The sequence below is a fragment of the Chiloscyllium punctatum genome, chromosome 21 (genome assembly GCF_047496795.1).
Source record: "Chiloscyllium punctatum isolate Juve2018m chromosome 21, sChiPun1.3, whole genome shotgun sequence".
Taxonomy (NCBI): Eukaryota; Metazoa; Chordata; class Chondrichthyes; order Orectolobiformes; family Hemiscylliidae; genus Chiloscyllium; species Chiloscyllium punctatum.
This window is the reverse complement of record NC_092759.1, coordinates 41,204,026-41,216,990: the sequence shown is the minus strand read 5'-3', so window position 1 is coordinate 41,216,990 and position 12,965 is coordinate 41,204,026.

Here is a 12,965-nt window from a genome sequence, read left to right as displayed (position 1 = left end):
GGGAGCACTATCTGATGTATTGAGGAAGAACTATCTGAGATATTGAGCGAGTGCTATCTGAGGCATTGAGGGAGAAATCTCTGAGGTATTCACGGAGCTAGTTCTGAGGTATTGGGGGAGCACTTTCCGAGGTATTGAGGGAGCACTTTCTGTGGTACGGAGGGAGCACTTTCTGAGGTATTCAGGGAGCACCTTCTGAGGTAGTGAGGGTGTAATATCTGAGGTATTGATGGAGCATTTTCTGAGGTACTGAAGGTGCGCTGGCTAAGGTATTGAGGGAGCACTATCTGAGGTATTGAAGGAGCACTATCTGAGGAATTGAGGGATCACTTTCTGAGGTAGTGAGGGAGCAATTACTGAGGTATTGATGAAGCACTATCTGAGGTACTGAGGGAGCACTTTCTGACGTATTAAGGAAGCACTGTCCGACATATTGAGGGAGCAATTTCTGAGTTGTGAGGAAGCACTACCTGAAGTACAGAGTGTGCACTGTCTGAGGTATTGAGGGAGCATTTTCTGAGGTATTGAGGGAGCATTTTCTGAGGTATTGAGGAAGCACTATCTGAGGTACTGAGGGAGCATTATCTGTCATACTGAGGGATCATTATCTGAGGTACTGAGGGAGCACTTTCTGAGGAATTGAGGCTACACTATCGGAGGTATTGCGGGAACACTTTCTGAGGTATTGCGTGAACACTTTTTGTGGATTAAAGGGAGAACTATCTGAGGTATTGAGGGATAACATTCTGAGGTATTGCGGCAGCACTTTCTGAGGTTCTGACGAAACACTATCTGAGGTACTGAGGGAGCATTATCTGAGGTACTGAGGGAGAACTATCTGAGGTATTGAGGGAGAACTATCTGAGGTATTGAGGAAGTACTTTCTGAGGTTCTGAGGGAGCACTTTCTGAGATATTGAGGGAGAACGTTCTGATTGACGAAGGGAGAACTATCTGCGGTATTGAGTGAGCACTCTCGGAGGTACTGAGGGAGCACTTTCTGAGGTACTGAGGGCACACTTTCTGAGGTACTGAGGGAGCACTTTCAGAGGTATTGAGGCAGCAATTACTGCGGTATTGAGGAAGGACTACCTGAGGTATTGGGGGAGCTCCCTCTGAGATATTGAGCGACTGCTATCTGAGGTATTGAGGAAGCACTATCTGAGGTACTGAGGGAGCACTTTCTGACGTATTAAGGAAGCACTGTCCGACATATTGAGGGAGCAATTCCTGAGTTGTGAGGAAGCACTGCCTGAAGTACAGAGTGTGCACTATCTGATGTTTTGAGGGAGCACTTTCTGAGGTATTGAGGGAGCACTATCTGAGGTACTGAGGTAGCACTTTCTGAGGTACTGAGGGAGAACTATCTGAGGTATTGAGTAAGTACTTTCTGAGGATCTGAGGGACCACTTTCTGAGATATTGAGGGAGCACTTTCTGATGTACTAAGGGAGAACTATTTGAGGTATTGAGGGAGCACTATCTGAGGTATTGAGGGAGCACATTCTGAGGTATTGAGGGAGCACCTTCTGAGATATTGAGGAAGCACTATCTGAGCTATTGAGGGAGCATTATCTGTGGCACTGAGGGAGCACCTTCTGAGGTATTGAGGGAGCACTTTCTGAGGTATTAAGGGTGAACCTTTAGAGGTATTGAGGAAGCACGATATGAGATGGTGATGATGCACTCTCTAAGGTATTGAGGGAGCATTATCTGAGGTACTGAGGGAGTACTTTCTGAGGTATTGAGGGAGCACTTTCTGAGGTACTGTGGAAGCACTATCTGAGGTACTGAGAAAGCATTATCTGACATTCTGATGGAGCATTATCTGAGGTACTGAGGGAGCACTTTTTGTGGCACTGAGGAAGCACTTTCTGAGATATTGAGGGTGCACGATCTAAGGTATTGAGGGAGCACTTTCTGAGGTACTGAGGAAGCACTATCTGAGGTACTTAGAAAGAATTATCTGACACACTGATGGAGCATTATATGAGGTACTGAGGGAGCACTTTCTGGGGTATTGAGGGTGCACTATCTGAGGTATTGAGGGAGCACTCTCTGAGGTATTGAGGGAGCAATTACTGAGGTATTGAGAGAGCACTATCTGAGGTATTGGGGGAGCTCCCTCTGAGTTATTGAGCGAGTGCTATCTGAGGTAGTGAGGAAGCACTATCTGAGGTATTGATGCAGCACTTTCTGACGTATTAAGGAAGCACTGTCCGACATATTGAGGGAGCAATTTCTGAGTTGTGAGGAACCACTGCCTGAAGTACAGAGTGTGCACTATCTGATTATTGAGGGAGCACTTTCTGAGGTATTGAGGAAGCACTATCTGAGGTATTGAGGGAACACTTTCTGAGGTATTGCGTGAACACTTTTTGTGGTCTAAAGGGAGAACTATCTGAGGTATTGAGGGAGCACATTCTGACGTATTGAGGCAGAACTTTCTGAGGTTCTGACGAAGCACTATCTGAGGTACTGAGGGAGCATTATCTGAGGTACTGAGGGAGAACTATCTGAGGTATTGAGGGAGCACTATCTGAGGTACTGAGGGAGCACTTTCTGAGGTACTGAGTGAGAACTATCTGAGGTATTGAGGAAGTACTTTCTGAGGTTCTGAGGGAGCACTTTCTGAGATTTTGAGGGAGCACTTTCTGATGTACTAAGGGAGAACTATCTGAGGTATTGAGGGAGCACTTTCTGAGGTATTGAGGAAGCACTATCTGAGGTATTGAGGGTGCACCTTCTGAGGTACTGAGGGAGCACTTTCAGAGGTATTGAGGGAACAATTGCTGCGGAATTGAGGAAGGACTATCTGAGGTATTGGGGGAGCTCCCGCTGAGATATTGAGCGAGTGCTATCTGAGGTATTGAGGAAGCACTATCTGAGGTACTGAGGGAGCACTTTCTGACGTATTAAGGAAGCACTGTCCGACATATTGAGGGAGCAATTACTGAGTTGTGAGGAAGCACTGCCTGAAGTACAGAGTGTGCACTATCTGATGTTTTGAGGGAGCACTTTCTGAGGTATTGAGGGAGAAATATCTGAGGTATTGAGGGAGCACTTTCTGAGGTATTGAGGGAGCACTATCTGAGGTACTGAGGGAGCACTTTCTGAGGTACTGAGGGAGAACTATCTGAGGTATTGAGGGAGCAGTATCTGAGGTATTGAGGGTGCACTTTCTGAGGTACTGAGGGAGCACTTTCTGAGTTATTGAGGAAGCACTATCTGAGGTACTGAGGGAGCATTATCTGTCATACTGAGGGAGCATTATCTGAGGTACTGAGGGAGCACTTTCTGAGGTATTGAGGAAGCACTATCGGAGGTATTGCGGGAACACTTTCTGAGGTATTGCGTGAACACTTTTTGTGGTTTTAATGGAGCACTATCTGAGGTATTGAGGGAGCACTTTCTGAGGTATTAAGGGTGAACTTTTAGAGGTATTGAGGAAGCACGATATGAGATGGTGATGATGCACTCTCTAAGGTACTGAGGGAGCATTATTTGAGGTACTGAGGGAGCACTTTCTGAGGTATTGAGGGAACACTTTCTGAGGTACTGTGGAAGCCCTATCTGAGGTACTGAGAAAGCATTATCTGACATAATGATGGAGCATTATCTGAGGTACTGAGGGAGCACTTTTTGTGGCACTGAGGAAGCACTTTCTGAGATATTGAGTGTGCACTATCTAAGGTATTGAGGGAGCACTTTCTGAGGTACTGAGGAAGCACTATCTGAGGTACTGAGAAAGCATTATCTGACATACTGATGGAGCATTATATGAGGTATTGAGGGAGCACTTTCTGAGGTATTGAGGGAGCAATTACTGAGGTATTGAGAGAGCACTATCTTAGGTATTGGGGGTGCTCCTTCTGAGGTATTGAGCGAGGATTTTCTGTAGTATTGAGGAAGTGTGCACTATCTGCAGTATTGAAGGAGCACTTTCTGACGTATTAAGGAAGCACTGTCCGACATATTGAGGGAGCAATTTCTGAGTTGTGAGGAAGCACTGCCTGAAGTACAGAGTGTGCACTATCTGATGTTTTGAGGGAGCATTTTCTGAGGTATTGAGGGAGCACTTTCTGAGGTATTGTGGGTGCTCCTTCTGAGCTATTGAGCGAGTACTTTCTGAGGTATTGAGGGAGCATTATCTGAGCTATTGAGGGTGCACTATCTGGGGAACCGAGGAAGCACTTTCTGATGTATTGAGGAAGCTTAATAAGAGTACTGAGGCAGCTCTATCTGAGTTACTGAGGAAGCACTATCTGAGTTATTGAGGGTGCTCTATCTGAGGTATTGAGGGAACATCTTCTGAGGTACTGACGGTGCTCTGTCTGAGGTACTGAGGGATCCATTTCTGAGGTATTGTGTGTGCACTATCTGAGGACCTGAGGAAACTCAAAATGAGCTATTGAGGGAGTACTTTCTGAGGCACTGAGGGAGTACTTTCTGCGGTAATGTGCAAGCACTATCTGAGGTACTGAGGAAGTACTATCTGAGGTATTGAGGGACCACTTTCTGAGGTATTGAGTGAGCACTTTCTGAGGTTTTGAGGGAGCACTGTCTGAGTACTGAGGAAGCACTGCCTGAAGTACAGAGTGTGCACTATCTGCAGTATTGAAGGAGCACTTTCTGAGGTATTGATTGAGCACTATCTGAGGTATTGAGGGAGCACTATCTGAGGTATTGGGGGTGCTCCTTCTGAGGTATTGAGCGAGGATTTTCTGTAGTATTGAGGAAGCACTATCTGAGGGACTGAGGGAGCACTTTCTGACGTATTAAGGAAGCACTGTCCGACATATTGAGGGAGTAATTTCTGAGTTGTGAGGAAGCACTGCCTGAAGTACAGAGTGTGCACTATCTGATGTTTTGAGGGAGCACTTTCTGAGGTATTGAGGGAGCACTTTCAGTGGTATTGAGGGGGAACCTTCTGAGGGACTTAGCAAGCAATATCTGTGTTATTGAGGGTGCACTATCTGAGGTATTGAGGGAGCCTTTTCTGAGGTATTGAGGGTGTACTACCTGAGGTATTGAGGGAGCACTTTCTGAGGCAGTGAGGGAGCACTTTCTGAGATACTGAGGGTGTACTATCTGAAGTATTGATGGAGCATTTTCTGAGGTACTGACGGTGCGCTGGCTAAGGTATTGAGGGACCACTATCTGAGGTATTGAGGGAGCACTATCTGAGGAATTGGGGGAGCACTTTCTGTGGTAATGAGGGACGGACTATCTGAGGTACCGAGTTTGCCCTTTTTGATGTATTGGGTGTGCAGTATATGAGGTACTGAGGGAGTACGTTCTGAGGTATTGACCGAGCACTAAGTGATGTACTGAGGGAGCAATATCTGAGGTCCTGAGGGAGCAATATCTGAGGTATTGAGGAAGCACTATTTGTTTTGCTGAAAAAGCACTCTCTGAGGTACTGAGGGAGATCTCTCTGAGGAACTGAGGAAGCACTATCTGAGGTATTGAGGGACTACGCTCTGTGGTACTGAGGGAGGACTTTCTGAGGTATTAGGTGTGCAGTATCTGAGGTACTGAGGAAGCACTATCTGAGGCACTGAGGGAGCACGTTCTGAGGTATTGAGGAAACACTGTGTGAGTTAATGCGGGAGCAATATCTCAGGTACTGAGAGAGCACTTACTGAGGTATTGAGCAAGCATTGCCTGAGGTACTGAGGGAGCACTTTCTGAGGTATTGAGGAAGCAATTTTCTGATGTACTGGGGGAGCACTTTCTGAGGAATTGAGTGAGCACATTCTGAGCTATTGAGTGAGTATTATGTGAGTACTGACGGAGCACCTTCTGAGGTATTGAGGGAGCACTATCTGAGGTATTGAGGAAGCACTTTCTGAGGTATTGAAGAAGCACCATCTGAGGTACTGAGGGAGTACTTTCAGATATATTGAGGAAGCACTATCTGAGTTAATGAGAGTGCACTCTCTAAGGTATTGAGGGAGATCTCTCTGAGGTACTGAGGAACACTATCTGACGGTATTGAGGAACACTATCTGAGGTAGTGAGGAAGCACGTTCTGAGGTACTGAGGGTGTACTATCTGAGGTATTGATGGAGCATTTTCTGAATTACTGAAGGTGCACTGTTTCAGATATTCAGGGAGCATTATCTGAGGGCTTGAGGGAGCACTTACTACGGCAATGAGGGACCGACAATCTGCGGTACAGAGGGAGCCCTTTTTAAGGTATTGGGTGTGCACTATCTGAGGAACTGAGGAAGCACTATCTGAGGTATTGAGGGACTACACTCTGAGATACTGAGGGAGTACTTTCTGAGGTATTGAGGAAGCACTATCTGAGATACTGAGGGAGTAATGTCTGAGGTATTGACGGTGCACTATCTGAGGTACTGAGGGTGCAATATCTCACGTATTGAGGGAGCACTTATTGAGTTATTGAGGAAGCACTTTCTGATGTACTGAGGAAGCACTCTCTGAGGTACTGAGGGAGCACTTTCTGAGGTATTGAGCAAGCCTTGCCTGAGGTACTGAGGGAGCACTCTCTGAGGTATTGAGGAACAATATCTGAAGTATTGAGGGAGCACTTTCTGAGGTACTGAGGCAGCACGTTCTGAGGTATTGAGGACGCAATTTTCTGATGCACTGAGGGAGCACTTTCTGAGGTATTGAGTGAGCACTTTCTGAGCTATTGAGTGAGCATTATATGAGTACTGAGGTAGCACTTTCTGAGGTATTGAGGAAGCACTATTTGAAGTATGGGGGTGTCCCGTCTGAGGTTTTGCGGGAACACAATCTGAGGTACTGAGGGAGCACTTTCTGAGGTATTGACGAAGCACCATCTGAGGTACTGAGGGAGTACTTTCAGAGGTATTGAGCAAGCACTATGTGAGTTACTGAGAGAGCAATATCTCAGGTACTGAGAGAGCCCTTTATGAGGTATTGATCAAGCATTGCCGAGGTACTGAGGGAGCACTTTCTGAGGTATTGAGGAAGCAATTTTCTGATGTACTGGGGGAGCACTTTCTGAGGAATTGAGTGAGCACTTTCTGTGCTATTGAGTGAGCATTATATGAGTACTGAGGTAGCACTTTCTGAGGTATTGAGGGAGCACTATTTGAGGTATTGGGGTGTCCTGTCTGAGGTATTGAGGGAGCACTATCTGAGGTACTGACGGAGCACTTTCTGAGGTATTGAAGAAGCACCATCTGAGGTACTGATGGAGTACTTTCAGAGGTATTGAGCAAGCACTATGTGAGGTACTGAGGGAGCAATATCTCACGTCCTGAGAGAGCACTTTCTGAGATTTTGAGCAAGCATTGCCTGAGGTACTGAGGGAGCACTCTGTGAGCTTTTGAGGGAGATCTCTCTGAGGTATTGAGGAACACTATCTGAAGGTATTGAGTAACACTATCTGAGATATTGAGGAAGCACTATCTGAGCTACTGAGGGAGCACTTTCTGAGGTATTGAGAGAGAGCACTTTCTGAGGTTTTGAGGTAGCACTTTCTGAGGTATTGAGGGAGCACTATCTGAGGAGCTGAACGAGCATTATCTGAGGTACTGAGGGAGAGCTCTGTGAGCTATTGAGGGGGCACTTTCTGAGGTATTGAGGAAGCACTATCTGAGGTACTGAGGGAGAACTATCTGAGGTATTGAGGGAGCATTATCTGAGGTACTGAGGGAGAACTATGTGAGCTATTGAGTGCCCACTATCTGAGGTATTGAGGGCGCGCTTTCCGAGGTACTGAGGGAGAAGATCTGAGGGACTGAGGGAGAATATCTGAGGGACTGAGGGAGCACTTTCTGAGGAACTGAGGGCGCACTTTCTGAGGAACTGGGGGAGAATTTTCTGACATACTGAGGAAGCACTATCTGAGATATTAAGGGAGTACGATCTGAGGTACTGAGGGAAAACTATCTGTAGTACTGAGGGAGCACGATCTGAGGTATTGAGGGAGCACTTTCTGAGGTACTGAGGAAGCACTATCTGAGGTATTGAGGGAGAAGTATCTGAGATATTGAGGGAGCACTTTCTTAGATATTGAGGGAGCACTTTCTGAGGTACTGTGAGAGCACTTTCTGAGGTATTCAGGGAGCACTTTCTGAGGTACTGAGGGAGCAATTTCAGAGGTACTGAGGGAGCACTTTCTGAGGTATTAGGAGACCACTGGCTGAGGTATTGAGGGAGCATGTTCTAAGGTACAGAGGCAGCACTTTCTGAGGAACAGAGGGAGCACTGTCTGAGGTACTGAGGGAGCACTTTCTGAGGTATTGGGGGAGTACTGGCTGAGGTATTGAGGGAGCACGTTCTGAGGTACTGAGGGAGCACTTTCTGGGGTACTGAGGGAGCAATTTCAGCGGTATTGAGGGAGCACTTTCTGAGGTATTGAGGGAGCACTTTCTGAGATACTGAGGGAGCAATTTCAGAGGTATTGGGGGAGCACTGACTGAGGTATTGAGGGAGCACTTTCTGAGGTACAGAGGCAGCACTTTCTGAGGTACTGAGGGAGCACTTTCTGAGGTATTGGGGGAGCACTGGCTGCGGTATTGAGGGGACATGTTCTAAGGTACAGAGGCAGCACTTTCTGAGGTACTGAGGGAGCACTGTCTGAGGTACTGAGAGAGCACTGTCTGAGGTACTGAGGGAGCACTTTCTGAGGTATTGGGGCAGTACTGGCTGAGGTATTGAGGGAGCACGTTCTGTGGTACTGAGAGAGCACTTTCTGAGGTACTGAGGGAGCAATTTCAGAGGTATTGAGGGAGCACTTTCTAAGGTACTGAGTGAGCACTTTCTGGGGTACTGAGGGAGGACTTCCTGACGTATTGAGGGAGCACTGTCTGAGGTACTGAGGGAGCACTTTCTGAGGTATTGGGGAGCACTGGCTGAGGTAGTGAGGGAGCATTTTCTGAGGTACTGAGGGAGCATTTTCTGAAGTACTGAGGGAGGACTTTCTGAGGTATTGAGGGAGCACTGTCTGAGGTACTGAGGGAGCACTGTCGAGGTACGGAGGGAGCAATTTCAAAGGCATTGCGGGAGCACTGTCGAGGTACGGAGGGAGCACTTTCTGAGGTATTGGGGAGCACTGGCTGAGGTATTGAGGGAGCACTTTCTGAGGTACTGAGGGAGCATTTTCTGAGGTACTGAGGGAGCAATTTCAAAGGCATTGCGGGAGCACTGTCTGAGGTACTGAGGGAGCACTTTCTGAGGTATTGAGGGAGCACTTTCTGAGGTATTGAGGGAGCACTTTCTGAGGTACTGAGGGAGCACTTTCTGAGGTATTGAGGGAACACTTTCTGAGGTATTGAGGGAGCACTTTCTGTGGTTCTGAGGGAGCACTTTCTGAGATATTGAGGGAGCAATTTCTGAGGTACTAAGGGAGAACTATCTGAGGTATTGAGGGAGCACTTTCGGAGGTACTGAGGGAGCACTTTCTGAGGTACTGAGGGAGCACTTTCTGAGGTATTGAGGGAGCACTGTCTGAGGTATGGACGGAGCACTGTCTGAGGTACTGAGGGAACACGTTCTGAGGTACTGAGAGCATACGTTCTGAGGTATTGGGGGAGCACTGTCTGAGGTATAGAGTAAGCACATTTTGAGGTGCTGAGGAAGCACTATCTGAGGTATTGAGGGAGAACTATCTTAGATATTGAGGGATCACTATCTGAGATATTGAGGAAACACTTTCTGACGTATTGAGGGAGAAATATTTGAGGTATAGAGGGCGCACTTTCTGAGGTATTGAGGGAGCATTTTCAGTGGCATTGAGGGAGCGCTTTCTGAGGTATTGAGGGAGCACTGTCTGAGGTACTGAGAGCGTACTTTCTGAGGTATTGGGGGAGCACTTTCTGAGGTATTGAGGGAGCACTTTCAGTGGCATTGAGGGAGCACTTTCTGAGGTATTGAGGGAGCACTGTCTGAGGTACTGAGAGCGTACTTTCTGAGGTATTGAGGGAGCACTTTCTGAGGTACTGAGGGAGCATTTTCTGAGGTGCTGAGGGAGCACTTTCTGAGGTATTGAGGGAGCACTTTCTGAGGTACTGAGGGAGAACTTTCTGAGGTATTGAGGGAGCACTTTCTGAGGTACTGAGGGAGCACTTTCTGAGGTACTGAGGGAGCACTTTCTCGGGTATTGAGGGAGCACTGTCTGAACTACTGAGGGAGCACTTTCTGAGGTATTGAGGCAGCACTTTCTGAGGTATTGAGGGAGAACTATCTGAGGAATTGTGGGAGCATTATCTGAGGTACTGAGGGAGAACTATGTGAGCTATTGAGGGGGCACTTTCTGAGGTATTGAGGGAGCACTGCCTGAGGTACTGAGGGAGCACATCTGAGATATTGAGGGAGCACTTTCTGAAGTATTGAGGGAGAACTGTCTGAGGTGGTACAGAGTGCAGAGAATTGAAAGGAAGAGATGTTATTTCCTGATCATTTCCTCAGGGTCCCCGAGACACTCTGGTGTCATAATTTGAAATGGAAGCCACTCCCCATTTCAGAAGATTCAGATCATTTTAAACAATCAGTGAAAAATAACAGCAGCATGTGTTTGAAACATGGTTTGGGGGAAAACTTTCCTCAATCTATTGTTACTTGTTGTTTGGAGACGTTTTAGAAAAGCAGGCACCCAAACAGACTAACGCAGTCGATGCAAGTGATGGTGCACAGGAAGATCCAACAAGTCCATCTGTAGCTGCTGTCTGTCTCCCTGGAGCAGTCATCATGTGAGATCAGGGTTCAGTCCTCGGAGAAATCATTTCTCCAGCAATACCTCAACCACGCCTTCACAGCTGTGTGTGTGTGTGTGTGTGTGTGTGTGTGTGTGTGTGTGAGAGAGAGAGAGAGAGAGAGACTGCCCGTGTTTGTGTGTGTGAAAGAGTGGATGCATGTGTATCTCTGTGTGTCTGTATATGTGTGCGTGAGAGAGAAAGTGCATGTTCATGTGAGAGTGTGTGGCTGTGTGTGTTTTAGGATGTGTGTGTCTCTGTGTGCATGTGTGTGAGTGAGGGTGTGTGTGAGAGAGTGTGTATGTGTGTGAGAGAGAGTGTGTCTGTGTGTATGTGTGTGTGAGTGTGTCTGTGTTTGTGAGAGAATGTGTCTGTGTGTCTATGTGTGTGTGTGTCTGTGTGTCTCCCTGTGTGTGTATGACAGTGTGTCTTGTGTGAGAAAGAGTTTGTATGTGTGTGTGAGAGAGTGTGTATCTGTGTGCATATGTGTGTGAGAGTGAGTGTGTCTGTGTGTGAGAGAGAGTATGTGTGTCAGTGTGTGTGAGATAGAGTGGGTGTCCGTGTGTGTGTGAGAGAGTGTGTCTATGCATATTTGAGGGAGCGTGTGTCTGCGTGTGTATGTGTGTGTGAGAGAGAGTGTAACTGTGTGTGTTCATGTGTGTGTGAGAGAGAGTGTGTCTCTGTGTGTTTGAGGGATCGTGTGTCTGTGTGTCCATGTGTAAGTATGTGTGTGAGAGAGAATGTCTCTGTGTGTGAGAGACAGAGAGTGTGTGTGAGAGAGAGTGTCTGCGAGTGTGTGAGAGACAGAGAGTGTGTGTGTGAGAGAGAGAGTGTCTGTGTGCATGAGAGTGAGTGTGTGTGTGAGAGAATAAGAGTGTGTGTGTGTGAGAGAGTGCGTGTGTAAATGAGAGAGAGTGTGTGTATGTGTGTGTGAGAGTGTGTCTGTGTGAGAGACAGTGTGTCTGTATGCGCGTGAGAGAGTGTCTGTGTGTGTGAGAGAGAGTTGTGCCTGTGTGTATGTGTGTGAGAGAGTGTGTCTGTGTTTGGGTTTGAGGGAGCGTGTGTCTTTGTGTGTATGTGTGTGAGAGATATAGCGTGTGCTTGTGTGTGTCTCTGTGTGAGAGAGTTGTGCCTGTGTGTATATGTGTGTGAGAGTGTGTCTGTGTTTGTGTTTGAGAGAGCGTGTGTCTGTGTTTATGAGAGAGCCTGTTTGTGGCAGGGTCCTTTGTGTATGTGTGTGTGAGAGTGTGTGTGTGTGTGAGAGAGCGAGAGAGAGAGAGAGAGTGAGACCATTGCTCTGTGTGTGAGATAGTGAGACCATGCCTCTGTCTGTGTGTCTGTGTGTGTGTGAGAGAGAGAGAGAGAGACCATGCCTGTGTGTGTGTGTGTGTGTGTGAGAGAGAGAGAGAGAGAGAATAAGACAATGACTCTCTGTGTGTGAGAGAGAGATAGTGAGACCATGCCTCTGTGTGTGTGTGAGAGAGAGAGAGAGAGTGAGACCATACCTCTGTGTGTGTGAGAGAGATAGTGAGACCATGTGTGTGTGTGTAAACTCGCCAATCTTATTGGGTGCTCATGAATATAAAATCCAGCTGCTGTTTCAGGTGAATTGGTCCTTGTGTCTTGTAAGACTTTTGGCTAAATCTACCAACTTACCAACTGAGCCGAGTCCTGCGTGTTCTTTTAAATGAAGCAGTAGGAAAAGATATTCAGTCTCATACTCTTAATTTATTTTAAACAGTAAGTGGATAAAGCATTCAGAGCTCTGGGTCTAAACCTTTTAGTCCCTGACAAACTACCCAGTGTGCCAGTTCAAAAAGTAAGACCCCGTTCTGTCCCTGACCCAATCTTTTATACAATGAAAAAGGTCATACAAATACTGAGGTAGAATTATCTTCTGATTAGCTGTTGATCTGATTCCATTCCCCACCTCCTCGCATTCCCGGATGTCTGACCCCACGTGAGCTTCTTTTGCCCGCGAAACGGAGCATCACGTGACCTCCTCGGGGTGCGAAACGGAATGTCACGTGACCGCCTCGCACTCTTCCGGCCGCGAAACGGAACGTCACGTGACCGCCCCCTTGCATGAGTTATGCAGTTACAGGCTTCTGAATGCTGAATACATTCACAGTCGACCTCAGCCTTCTGTTTGTCGAGTAAGCCATATATTTACAGTCTCCAAAGACACAAAATCTGTCAGGGTGGCTTAACTGGGGTAAAGAGAGTACTGTTCATTCCAGTGGGGATTCATCCAGTAAACCTTCCCCACA